Raw genomic sequence first — 12,478 nt, 5'->3', positions numbered from 1 at the left:
CCCTACCAGATTCCTCATACGGTTTGCAAAGGTGTGCAGAGTTACAGAGAACTGCTAAGCAGCTGCTCTCTTGCTACCTGGAATGGTCTCTGTTTCAATGGCAAATGAAAAAAATTCTCACTGAGGAAGCACATTAGGATTCTCTGAGATGAAAGATACAATATATAATACATATAAGGCACTAGATGCAATGTGATATAACACAATGTCTCCTATATGGGCAGTCAAATAGCATATCCCTGGCACAGGAGTCATACTTGAATTGCCCACAAAACAATCTGTGGCTCCAGAGCTGTATCCTAGCCACACTTAGAGTATAACGTGGTTGATGATCATCACAAACAGCATTTGACTTTTATTGAATGTAAACTGATGTCTCAAAACTCATAAATTTGTACATTATATACAGCTTTTAGTAAATTCATGAGTGTTTATTAGAATAATCAATATAACAAATACTTTTAATTAGCAAATAAGCCACTCTGCAATTTTATTGGTGATGTTTACTGCTTACATGATGTTATAGATCAATGTTATAATTCACAAGTGGAAAAAACCACAGAGCTCAAACTCAAATTTGATTTTGCAACATGTTAGTCATGAAAGCCCTACTTTCATGAGTAGTCCCATAGAAGCCATCAATGATTTCACTGGAATAGAGCCTGCAAAATCAAGCTCCAACATGAACTGAAAACATCACAAAGTAAGATTTTGCTTCATCACATATGCTGACAAAAAGCAGATTATAATTGTTCCATGTGTACTAACTATGATGATCGTATACACAAAGACTCAAATACTTATTACTCCTGCAAAAGCTGCATTAGGATTGGACGGTCTCAGTAACAGGTGCGGCAGGGATCTGAATGATTTAAATTGAGAATGCAGAGTACTGTGCATAACCTTTCATGTAAGAGAGTCAAGTAATTTTTTTAAAGGCTCCCTCATCATCAGTTCACTGCAGCCACAGCTTTCTTTAGGATTCATTTCATGCCTTCTTTTCTGTTAATAACCCAGAGATCGACCCTTTCTCTAATGAATAGCTGACCTATTCTTCTTTGATTTGCCATTGATTTCCTCTGCTTACCTCCCAACCGCTTTGCCTGTTGACTAAATGCTAGACATAAGAATGCTTCAAATTTCTGACTTCTGAGTCATCCTCTCATGACTTGAACAGCTTGAGGCCAGCTTCAGCTCTCGGAGATCATTAGTGAAAACTCCCTTTGTTTCTCCACAGAATAAGCACCACATTTCTTCCTGAGTTTAGGTGCCGCTCATGAATTGGATAATGAACAGTAGTAACAAATTTATCTGCTATATGTATTTTTTAAATTCTCATAAGAAAAAGAGGTATTTTTCCAAAATTGCAAAGGCAAACCCCATCTCTCCCTTTTGTGCTGTGAAATCTTTTTGTCTATATGCAATGCAGACAAGACCATGAGCAAAGACATCTGCTCATGTAAACTTTTTCTTTTGTAGAGTCCTTCTGACTGCAGCTGACTCTGCATGAGACACAAATTTGCAAAATCAGTTATATTTTCTGGATCGAGACATTGGTTTATAAGAACCCTACCACAAATTCCCCTTCTCCAGCTTCCACACTACAGAGCAAACTGGATGAAATTGCGCAGCTGCACTGCAAGTTGCTGCAGTTGAAACTTTCAAAATGTGAAGCAGTATTTCCTTGGAATCCAGGTATCTTCAGCCTCCAGCACTTTGACCTCTACTTCACAAACAAACGGGCTAACACTACCCCCACTTTCCTGCTGTTTTGATGTTTCTCAAAATACAGCTTGTTTTCCTCTAGGGTGACACACAAGGTCTGCCAATCCTGGGACATCAGCTATTCAGAATAATTACTACATTTCTAATAACACCTGATACATAGTTATATATTCCAATCTAACTCCCCAACATAGTGCTGGAATTTTCTGTCCTTTTAGTGAGTTAAACCAGCTCAGCAAAAAGTCTGAAAGTGTTCCAGAGCTGGTGCAATGAAGATGCTGCAGTTGCGAGCAAAGACAGTGAAACAAAGCAAAGACTGAAGATGGGAATGTGCCAAGGCACCTAACTCTGGCTGTAGGGAGTCACCTCTGCATAACCATCGTCCCAGACTTGTTCTTGAAACTAGGTGCCTACACTTTTGCTCAGGTAAGAAAGAAGAAACCAGATTTTTCTCTAAGAAGACTGCTGTTGGAGAAGGGATTGGTAATGAGATGCCCCTCAAGCTCACAGAGCAGCCTCACAGTTAGAATTCGGTTTGGGAAGAGGCAGATGTAAGTTGTCATCCACACTTGTAGAGTTGAGATTTATCTAGCATTTTATTCAACCTAAAATGCAGAAACAGGCTGGGAAAAAGGATCTGGACATCTGATCCCCTGCTTCCCTCCCCCCAACAGTTGGTCAGGCTTCACCCACATGTCATGCTCTCTCTTGTGCTCCTTCATGGACAAATTTCAACTTTTCTGCAAAGCAGTGCAACATTATATGAAAATCTTTCCATCCACCTCCCTTTTATGGCTTGCAGTTATTGCAGATTCCTTTGCAGACTGCATGGTCAAACACAGCTGGCTGTGGGGCTGCACCCTGGACTAGACCAAGCAGCTGACGGGCTGAGAAGAAACTGCGAAGGAAATAACTGGTTTGTTAGCATTAACCTGTAAATTTAGACTCTGACGTGGATTAAACTGCCATCTTCATCAGGATGTCTCAAAGATCCTGGGGCATCTGAAAACAGTACCACACACCTGTGTGTTGGCACCTCAAGAATCCCAAAATGTCTGCTTTCAGCAGTGATCCAAGAGTATTTCTCCCCTCAAAGAGAGTTTCAGCTGGCCTTCCTGTAAGCAGATGTCATTATCCTTTATTCAGTCCTAACGCCTACACCCCTTATGAAACACTTCCCTGTAAGTAATTAGACCTCATGACATTTCTGTGGGATATTGTCATCCTCAGCTTCTTACTGGAGCAAAATAAAGCAAAGTAATTAACCTTAAGGCAAAAAATGGCTTTTCAGTATTGAAAGCAGAAAATAAAAATTGCAAGGTGTTGCCTGCTCCTCTTCCAAGTCATACCTCTTATCAGTGTCTCTAGCTATTTTGGTAATTGAACTAATGGTCTACTTGTGAAAATAAGCAGAGAAAGCTGTATCAAATAACTTGAGATGGTGTCAACCTTCCTTTAGAATATTTTATTAAATTAAAATGCAAACTGTAACAGAGAGTAGGGATGAGGAACAGTAAGATTTGTGGTATGAATGGAAACATAGCACCTTAATATATTCTTTTCTGCATCATTATGTTCACAGAACGTGCAGAAAGCTAAGAGTTTTCTCTTTCCAATCAGACACCGTGACTACAGCTGCATCTTCCACTTTTTACTGCTTTTACCTCTGCCAGCACTGCCTGGTCAACCAGTTTTGGGAGAACGACCTGGAGTTAATTCTCATACCCTGCTGTGATAATTCTTAATTAAGATTTTGTCTACATAATCTTCACTACTGCCAGGAAAGAACAGAGACTTGTTGAACTGCAAGACAGTACTTAAAAACACCACCAAACCAAGACCAAACACCCTGGTAGGGCCTGCTGGCCGTGCTCCGTAGGGCTCTGCCCTCGCAGGGCCCTCGCAGCCGGAGGCCCTGGGCAGGGTAGGGACCCTGGGGCCAGCACTCCCGCAGACATTGCCACAGAGCAACCCCCGCTGCAGACTGGAGAAATTAGATTTCTCTCTTTTCTTTTTTTTCCCTCGCGGGCACGCCCGGACACCAGCTGCCTACAGCTTCACAGCGCCAAGCCCGCCGACCCCGCTCCCGCCCCACCCCACCACAACCGCAGCGACGCCCCGAAGGGCGGCCGTTACGGCCCCACCCCCGCCCCTCAGGCCCGCCCGGCGGGGGGCGGACTGACAACCGCTTTCGCCAACCCGCAGCCCGTGCCGGGCGCCGGTCCCGCCCACTGCCCACGAGACTCCGCCAATCCGCTGCGGCGGCGCCGCGCGAGGGTGAAGCGGGGCGGGTGGAAGGGGTGGGGGGAGGAGCCCCGCGCGGGGCTGTCGCGAGTGGCCGCGCGCCGCCGCTCCACGTGGGCGCTGCCGCGAGGGCAACAGCGGGGCGGGGCGGGGCTCCGCCGGCCCCGCCCCCGCCCCTCCCGCCTCGGCTCCCCCCGCCGGGGACCCGGCGCGCGGCTGCTGTTGGGTCCTGCCGCCCGCACCTCGCTCGGCGCCGCGCGGCGGGCGCTGGGTGCTGCCCCGGAGGGCACGGCGCAGCCCGCCGCCCCTGGCCGCCCCGCGGTAAGTGAGCGCCCTCCCCCCCCCCCGCCCCGCACACACCTTCCCCCCGGTGCGGGGCCCGGCGGCCCCGCGGGAGCCGCGCCGCGCCGGGCCGGGCTGTGGAGAGCCGCACCTGCCGCCTTGCTCGTCCTCCTGCCGTGCGGCGCGCCCGAGCGCCCCTCGGGGCACGCTTCGTCCGGGGGAGCCTCGCCCCGACGCGCCGCCCTCGCTGCGGGGGGTTTCTGCGACGGCGGGGGAGCGAAAAGCCTTCAGGTGCCGCGCACTTAGGGCTTTTTTTCTCCCCCCCCCCCTCCGCAGGTGCTACTTCAGAGCAGACTTTAGTTTACAGCCATTAGCCGTAAGCCCAGCTGCGTCGTTCGCGCAGCAAGTCAAGTGCGAGAGTGTCCTAAAATCCTGAAACACGCTGGCGTGCCCGAGCGCGGGGCACTTGCTGTATTCAGCCTTGCTGTGAACAGGTACCGGCTGCGTAACGGGACTGTGCTGCTCTTCGCATGCCTTCCAGTGTGTTTGCATTTCGGGGATTTTTAAACTTGAAGCCTTCTAAGGAATGGATGTGGGTTGCCAACAAGCCGTGTTGACAGTGTTTCACCTTATCCAGAGAAGGAGCCTTTGGTCTTACCTATCCTGTTCGGTCTTTAGCCTAAAGTTCTTAAAAATATGTTCAGTTCTGCTGTTTCTGTGGGGTTTTTTTATTTATTTTCTCTTTTAAATAACTTTATTCTGATAGAGTTCTTAAGTAATGGGACAATTCATAATACCTTCTCAGTTTGACTCACCCCAGCAGATCGTTTCCTGACCTTTGAGCTATCAGGTATCTGGTTAAAGTTGATGGTAGTGAAACTTAAAAAGCACTTAACTGGTCCTGCAGCCTGACCGGGATGAATAAATGAGCCCTTAGCACCACAAACATGAAAGTATTTGGAAAGCCTCTTGGAAGCTTGGAAGTTGAACTACATGAGAGTCTTACATTTTTTTTTCTGTGTTGGTGTAAATATGAATTACTAACTGCAAAATACAGATTTATAACTTGGTCAGTAAGAGGCCATGGCCAGTCTAAGTTTCAGTTACGGCTAGGCTGTAAAAGTAATTACTAGTTTTATTACTTACCGGTTTATTATTGGGTAATTTTGCCGCTAAAGTAGCGGTGAGCACAGGTCTGAGAAATCTGTGTACTGCGATGTGCACAAAGCTAAAGCTCTGCAGGGACCAGGGTCTTCAGAAGAGCGCATCTTTGTGCAGGGTGTACCTAGGCTGGTCAAGGAGTAAAAAGGTAATAACTGGGAGCTGGACTCCCAAAATATTTTGAAGCTGGGGCAACTCTTCAGTCTGTTAGTGCTAGACCTCTATCAGATGGTCTCACTGGTATACCATGGCATCACCTATTTTCCCAGTGTTCCCAGGCTCTGCAGTACTAAACCATTTCAGCTGCAGTATTATTAGAACAAATTTTTGCATGCCCTAAGGCAGTTAGGCTTCCCCGAATGCCTCCCCAGCGCTAACTTAGAAGGTGGCATGGATCCGGGACAGTTCTCAATAGGCACTTGCTTTGCCACTGCCATGTGTGCAGATGCTAAGGGAGGGCGGTGACGCAGCCAATGCGGGCTACCTTTGGGGCCTGGTGCTGCCCACTCAGGTGGGTGTCACCGTTGCGCTGAAGCGAGGTTTGGTCATGTCATGTTGTTGGAACAGTGCAGGAAAACACCGTGGCTCAAAGGGCTGAGGAGGGTGTGCAGTGAGGACTGAGTAGCCTAGCACGGAGACTTCGTGTAGTGTCCGGTTTCATCTCCTCAGTGGCAGCATTAAGAGTGAGGGAGGCTGGAAAGGAGGTATGGAGGCAACCTTGATTACTGCAGAAGCTGTTTTGGGGGGTCTGACTGAGGTGAATGCTGTGACAACCTTTTTGTCTAGCAGCCCAAAAAAGGATGAGAGGAGATGAGCATCTCAGGAGATACGTATACAAGGAAGAAGAGGAGTGTCAGAAGTCTCTGTATTTGATTGTTTCTCCCCTTCTTCGTTCCTTCTTGGCACTGATTTACATCAAAAAGCTCTGCATTTCCCATGCTGTCTGTCTTGAGAAATCTTCATCCCCTGTATTGACAGATATTCTCCTACTGCTCTGCAGTGATGGACTCTTCAGGTTATCTCTCAAGTGGCATTTACAATGCACATCTGTTTTTCCACCACACCAGGCAACCATAAGGTGCTATTTGGACCTTGTCCCTTCTTCAGTGAACTACGGTGATACTCAGGCCTTGACAATAAATATTTCAATAGCATCAGTAATGCTTACTTTTCAAGACTTTAGCCAAAGAAAATGAGAGTTTATTTCTAGCACTAGTTATTTCTGTGGAAATGTTCAAAAAGAAACTTTTAAAATATTGCTCTCCTGTGCATTTGTTAGGTGTTTTTTTTTCTTATTTTGTTCCTGGAAAACTTGAGATGACAACAGAATATGTTGTCCTCACTTTTCTATTTATTCCTCTCATTTAATTACTGTGCACTATTAATCAGAATGTTTTGTTTTCAGCATTGGTGATGTTAAGAATTTGTGTACTAGCCAGTGTTTTGACTTCAGATGAGGAATGTCAAACCAGAAGAAAATGCAATTGAAAAGGAGAAAAATATTTTCTTGCAGAGGTCACTTAAAAAAAAAAAAGAAAGAAAGAAAGAAAAAAAGCATGAGTTCTAGCAATTCTTTACTGTTATTTACCGAAAAAAATAGCCTGTGCTGTTTAGAAAGGGTTTTATTTTAAGGATTTTTGTTGTTATTTATGCCATATACATAAAAATCAAATTAGTTATATACCAATAATTACCAAATTTGTATGACTGTTTTTCTTAAAGAAAAAAACAGTTTTTCTTTTCATCAGAAAAAATTTGTTTTTCTCATGTAATTTCAATCTTTGATGGCAGAGGAAGATTTTTGATAACAGGTAGGTGCTGATCCTTCTTTGAAGCTACAGCACTCTTCATTTCCCACCACTTCAGGTAAAAAGCGTATGAATCCAGTAATTAACTCTATATCAGTTAACTATTATATTAAAGTAGTTGCCTTACTGCTAGACTAATTCAAGATGATGTAAATTACTTGTGTGCCTACTGTGTTCCAGGGTTACAGTGCTTTTCTTGTGGAAATTCCTGTGCTACTCCTTGATTATCTTAGTATTGTTAGCAGTAGTACCTTAATTCCTACTGTTGTAGTTAATAACTGAACATGAACAAACTGTTGACTAGAATCAGTAAAGTGACTAGTAGTGGTCACTCTTTTTTTTTTAAAACCTTTTTCTTACACTTTGTTTGTCCTTTTCTGCTGCTTCTTTCCTGCTTTCCCTTTCTTATTTTTGCAAAATGCAGCATTACTACCATGAAAAGAGACCATTCTTTCTAGAACTGCTTGTTTTAGTTATTTTTATGTTTTATGTTTCTATTTTGAGCTTTGTCTTTTTCTATTTCCCCATCATTTGCTAAGGTTAATTTCTATAGTCTTTGAAGTTGCATCTAATCTTAAATACTATGCTGTTTGTGTTAATTTTGTCAGGGTTCTGGCAGATTGGTGTTTCCACACTTGTAATGAAAGTGAACTGTTCTAGGCTATGTTATATCCATTCTTTCTGGAAGTCCCTCCATTTTACATGAGCATATTCAGGACAGATAAAAGCGTTGATTTAAAACTAGCTGTACTTCTTAAGGAGGAAAGAGAAACAGACTGATACAGAATTTGAATAGTTTGTCTGAATACTTAGACTGTGATTGCAATGCTATAAGATCACCAGTGGATTTTCTTTCCTTTGGGGAAGTTTACATATTTTTTTTTTAACTAGTCAGTAATTAGTTATTAGTTACTAGTAACTAGTTAGTTTTATCTTGTTTGTATTCTTGCTCAGAAGAGTTCTTTATGTGATAAATTAATAAGAACATGTCTGTTTTTATTCATCCTGCAACTCCAGCTATTGCCTTTAAAGTTATAATGATATATGTATTTTTCATTGAGACTTGCAGTCTAGTTACTTCTAGAGCTGATTTGGTGAGACTAGAAATGAAGGAATAATGTACACCCACATGTTTTGGCAGCTCTGCAGAATGCTTCTGGTGGTTTGGTGATCTGTTCCAATTCAGTCTGACCCAGCTCAGATATAAAAGTATTTGATTTTTAGATCTCATCAGCACAGTGGAACTAATTCAGCAAAGTCAGTCTTGTAGAAGGGTGTCTCTCAGCTGTTGTATGCAAGCCAAGAGTATAATAGATTTCTTTGGGAGAAATCTTGTTTATAGACTTGGTAGACCTGAAAAAAAAGGAATATGTTTCCAGTTGGAGAATTAACCCATAGGCTTTGGTGGGATGGGATTTCATCCATTTCCAATCTGCGTGGTACAGGAAGATGCATCTCTCCTGAGTTGCTGGTAACAAGACCAGGTCTTTCTGCTTAGTGCTCTTCCTGCACTTCCTAAGCTTCCTTTCAGTAATAGTAGCAGGGAACGAAGCCTCGTTCTTTCCTACTTTAAAGACTTTTCTGTGACTCTCCATCCATACTTTGCCTCTCCTGTTTCACATAAATGCAGAAAGCCAGTCTTTATTAAAGGAGGATTGCACTACTTGGCAGAAATTCACAAAGAGAGAGCACTGTAGTGCCAAACTCAGAAGTATTTTCTGTTGCTCTCCTTCACATTGAGGTATGAAGACTATGCCTGACGCTTTTTCCTCTACTGTGTTCCTGGCTCCACATGTTATGTTCCTGTGAATGATGTTTCTCTGAGGATCTGTACTAAAAGGGATATGTCTGTGTATTTCAGTAGAGGCAAACTTGCTGTTATTGAATGGATATTCAAGCAATGTGCTTCACTTAACCTACTGTGATACTGTCTTGGTTATCCAGCTGATAAACAGGAGCTTTGTGTTTATGAGCAGACTTCTTTGCAGCTGCTTTTGCACTGTGTAATGTGGCTTTACACACTGTCCCATGTTTCTTTCTTGTGCTTCTGCACTTGCTTAAGTCAATCCATATTTTCAATTGCTACTAAATCCTAAACTTCATGTGTTTGATAGTCTGAAGAAGTCTTATAAATGATTGTTAATCAGTAAAAGGAGTACAGTAACTGATTATATAGAAATAAATAAATTCATTATAGTGAAATACTTCATGTTGGTAGTTTGTCACACTGAATGTAATGCAACTTTTACATAATCAATGAGAAGATGGGATCAGTTGATCCATTGCTCCAAGGAAAGCATCATGCTGAAAGAGGAGATGCATGCCATAGCTGCAGGCTTCGTTGTTTGGATATTGTTTCAAACATGTATATTGCTAAGTTTTGCCCTTTTCTGGTCAAATAATCTATTTTAAAAGGCTATATGTTTTTATGTACAAAAATACAAAGTCACTCACTTGGAAATGATGAGGAAAACCTTATGGTCCCTATTAGATCATAATTTGTTCCTCTTTGCTTGGGGGCTTTAATGCTCATTGTCTGTTTCTTTCAAAATACTCCTGAATTCAGTTTTGATTTCAGATAAGGATTAAGTCCAGGTGATTCATGCTGAGCTCCTCACCAGGAGTAAACTACTGAGGAGCTGTTTCTCATCCAGAGGGAGAGATGGATGGAAGCGCAGCAGCCACACTGTGCAGTCCTGCCCATGCAGCCTCCTTGCACTGCTGCCCTGCCATTGCACTTCCTCCATGTGCTGTAGGAGCATGGCCTTTGCTGCTTTATGCTGTGCCAAACCTTTTCTCTCTCTTTGCAGCCAAGTTTGCAGCAGTAGGGTCTGAGTGTCCCAAAACACATCCTTTCACTTGGCTGCTAAAGAACACTGCATTATCACTGGCTAGGAAAGCTGTTTCACCTTTGAGTATAAGGTCTAGGGCTTCATACAGATGAAGTAGCATAGCAGTGTGATCCCAGGGTATGAACTAGGGCCCCAGGGAATTTTGGGAGAATTCTTCATTCAGAGCATGCTGGCCTTGTTGTAGGAGGCACAATGCAAAGCAAAAGAGTAACTAACCCTAAGTGCACCTCATGAATATTCATAGCTAAAGGCACTGCTTGACTTGAGGCTGGAAGACTGAAGCATGTGGGTGGAGTGTAGGCAGTCATGCCTAAGAGCTGTATCTAATCCTGCAATGAAGGCTAACAACAAAGCATTTTCCTCTCTATTGCTAAAGTTTAGTGTCATCAGAAAGTGCTGTTTGTACAGGAAGAAAGGAGAAAGGAAAGAAAAAGGATGTTGGTTGGCGTCCATGAGCAATGCTGAGCAGTTCTCCCAGCTGTCCCAAAAGATACAAGGTGAGGACTAAGTCTGCTAGGGCTCCTCAGCTCTGAAATTTTTGGAGGTATTCCTTATCGCTGCTTTTGAAAATCCTGTAAGGAAGGGCACACATCCCATCCCTGCAAAAGGAGTATGTAAAGTTCTAAGAGATGCTGACAGCAGATGGAGAAGGTTAGCTGCAGTTGCCTCTTACACATTTGTAGACTGAAAGCCCATTGTCTTTGCTGTGTTACATCTGTCCTGTGGCTAACCAAGTTGCATCCATTCTGGGATCCAGTCCTTCAGAGCGCTGAAGTGCCTGGGAGGTGGTCTTAGTGTGCCTTGTTCAATGGCTTTGAATATAGGCTTCCTACCACGTAGCGCTCTGCAAGTAGGTGACAATTGTGTATTCCACCCTGAAAGCACCCTATAGGTGCTGAATTATGTATATTTCCACCTTGTGGTGTCTTTGCCCTTAGATGAGTAGTGCTAGTCCTGAGATGATGCTGAGGCAAATATGGTTGACCAATCAATACATTTCTGGGAATATGCAGCAGGACATGATTTAATTGTTTTGGATGTTGAAGAGAAGGTGGCATTTTTCACTTCTGCTGCAGCCATGGCATAAAGCCAGCTAGCTTTGATCTCACTTTCTACCATTGAAACATGATTTTTCTTCCTCTTTGTATTTCCAGAGAAATTTTTTTCATCTCTGAGAATGGTCAGAGGAGGTGTGTATGGTCTTAAGGTCATGATGCATTTTTACTTGTTCAGGCCCTGTAGTACTCTTGTTTTATAGATAGCACTAGTGTCCTACAGTATGTCTTGGAGATGACAAATATGTAGTTGGTGGAAATTCTGTTTTTTAAGGCTGTCTTTCACAATCAGTGTAAGAGAACTTAAATGTAGGCTGACCCCAAAATACAGGTTTGTTTCCAGATGGTTCCTAGATCTGCCTTGTTGCACAACTGGCTTGATTAGAGCTGCTTAAGCTGATTGTGAAACTGCAGCCTAAGAATCTAGTTGGCTCCAGCTGGTCCAGAAGAATCTTAACAGTTCTGGATACTTCTTGACAGGACTCTGTAATACCTCCTCTGGCTAAAATTTACTGGTTTGGCTTAGGGTGTTAAATAGGCCAATCTGGTAAGCTTTTCTCAGGAATATTCTCGGTGTTCACTTTTTGTCACCTGTAGCAAAACCAGCTTTTCCAAGATGTTCTACTAAATTAACTGCAAAGTATTTTTCCAGGTTATAGAGGCTTGAGAAACACAGAATTACTTGTACTTTCCCCCACCTTAATATGAGAGGATTTTATTCCATTTTGCTTTTCTGAATTGGTAGATCATTGCTCTTTCATCAGTTTGCTTTATCCCCCGTAGATGGGGTTGTGGCAGTACCAAGAGGCTAAAATTAGGATAAGGATACATTTACAATGGGTGCTGGACTAATGTAAAATGCAACTGCAGTTGTAATAGAGCTTGAACCCAAATATTGTTTGGGTGAGACCTGCTTTCAGATGGGCTCACCGTAGTGTGGCCCCAAACTCAGCAAGGGCAAGTCATTTTCATGCTATTGTGTTATATAGGCCATTAGAGGTGGTTCAGTTGGCTTTCCTGCTAACATCTGACAGTTAACAGTCTTCTGCAATTGCCTGGTATTGGCTGTGGCTGAGAAATGTGAAAGAAGTCCCTGGGAGAGAGCAGCGCCTGGGGAGACAAGGGTTGCTGCTCTGCATTGGCTTAGCAATATTGTCGAGCTGCGCCTTCGCAGCTGGTTTTAGCTTCCCTGCTCCTTCTCTCCGGCTGAGGCTGGCGTTTACGTAACTCAGCAGTACGCTCATTCAGGAGACTAAACTGAAAGGAAATTGTTCCGTAGTAGGAGCAGTGTCCTGCTAGTTTAGCACCCTGAGCTGGCTCTGCGCAAGATCAGGTTAGCCCAAGTCTTCAT

At 43.6% G+C, this 12,478-nt stretch overlaps 1 protein-coding gene across 2 annotated transcripts in view; it reads left to right on the top strand.

Annotated features, from left to right (window-relative positions):
* Positions 1–4,175: 4,175 nt before the first annotated feature.
* FRMD1 (FERM domain containing 1) overlaps positions 4,176–12,478 on the top strand; it is a 47,226-nt gene continuing 38,923 nt past the window's right edge. The window contains exons 1-2 of one of the 2 annotated variants that reach the window (XM_062572191.1): positions 4,238–4,290; positions 4,588–4,745. The gene's annotated coding sequence lies outside the window, so the exon portion shown is untranslated. Of the gene's footprint in view, positions 4,291–4,587; positions 4,746–12,478 lie in introns of both variants that reach the window. The other variant, XM_062572192.1, reaches the window with a different exon arrangement.

This window comes from Rhea pennata, chromosome 3 (genome assembly GCF_028389875.1).
Source record: "Rhea pennata isolate bPtePen1 chromosome 3, bPtePen1.pri, whole genome shotgun sequence".
Classification (NCBI taxonomy): Eukaryota; Metazoa; Chordata; class Aves; order Rheiformes; family Rheidae; genus Rhea; species Rhea pennata.
Note: the sequence above shows the minus strand (reverse complement) of the source record. Positions and strands in the feature narration are given on the sequence as shown.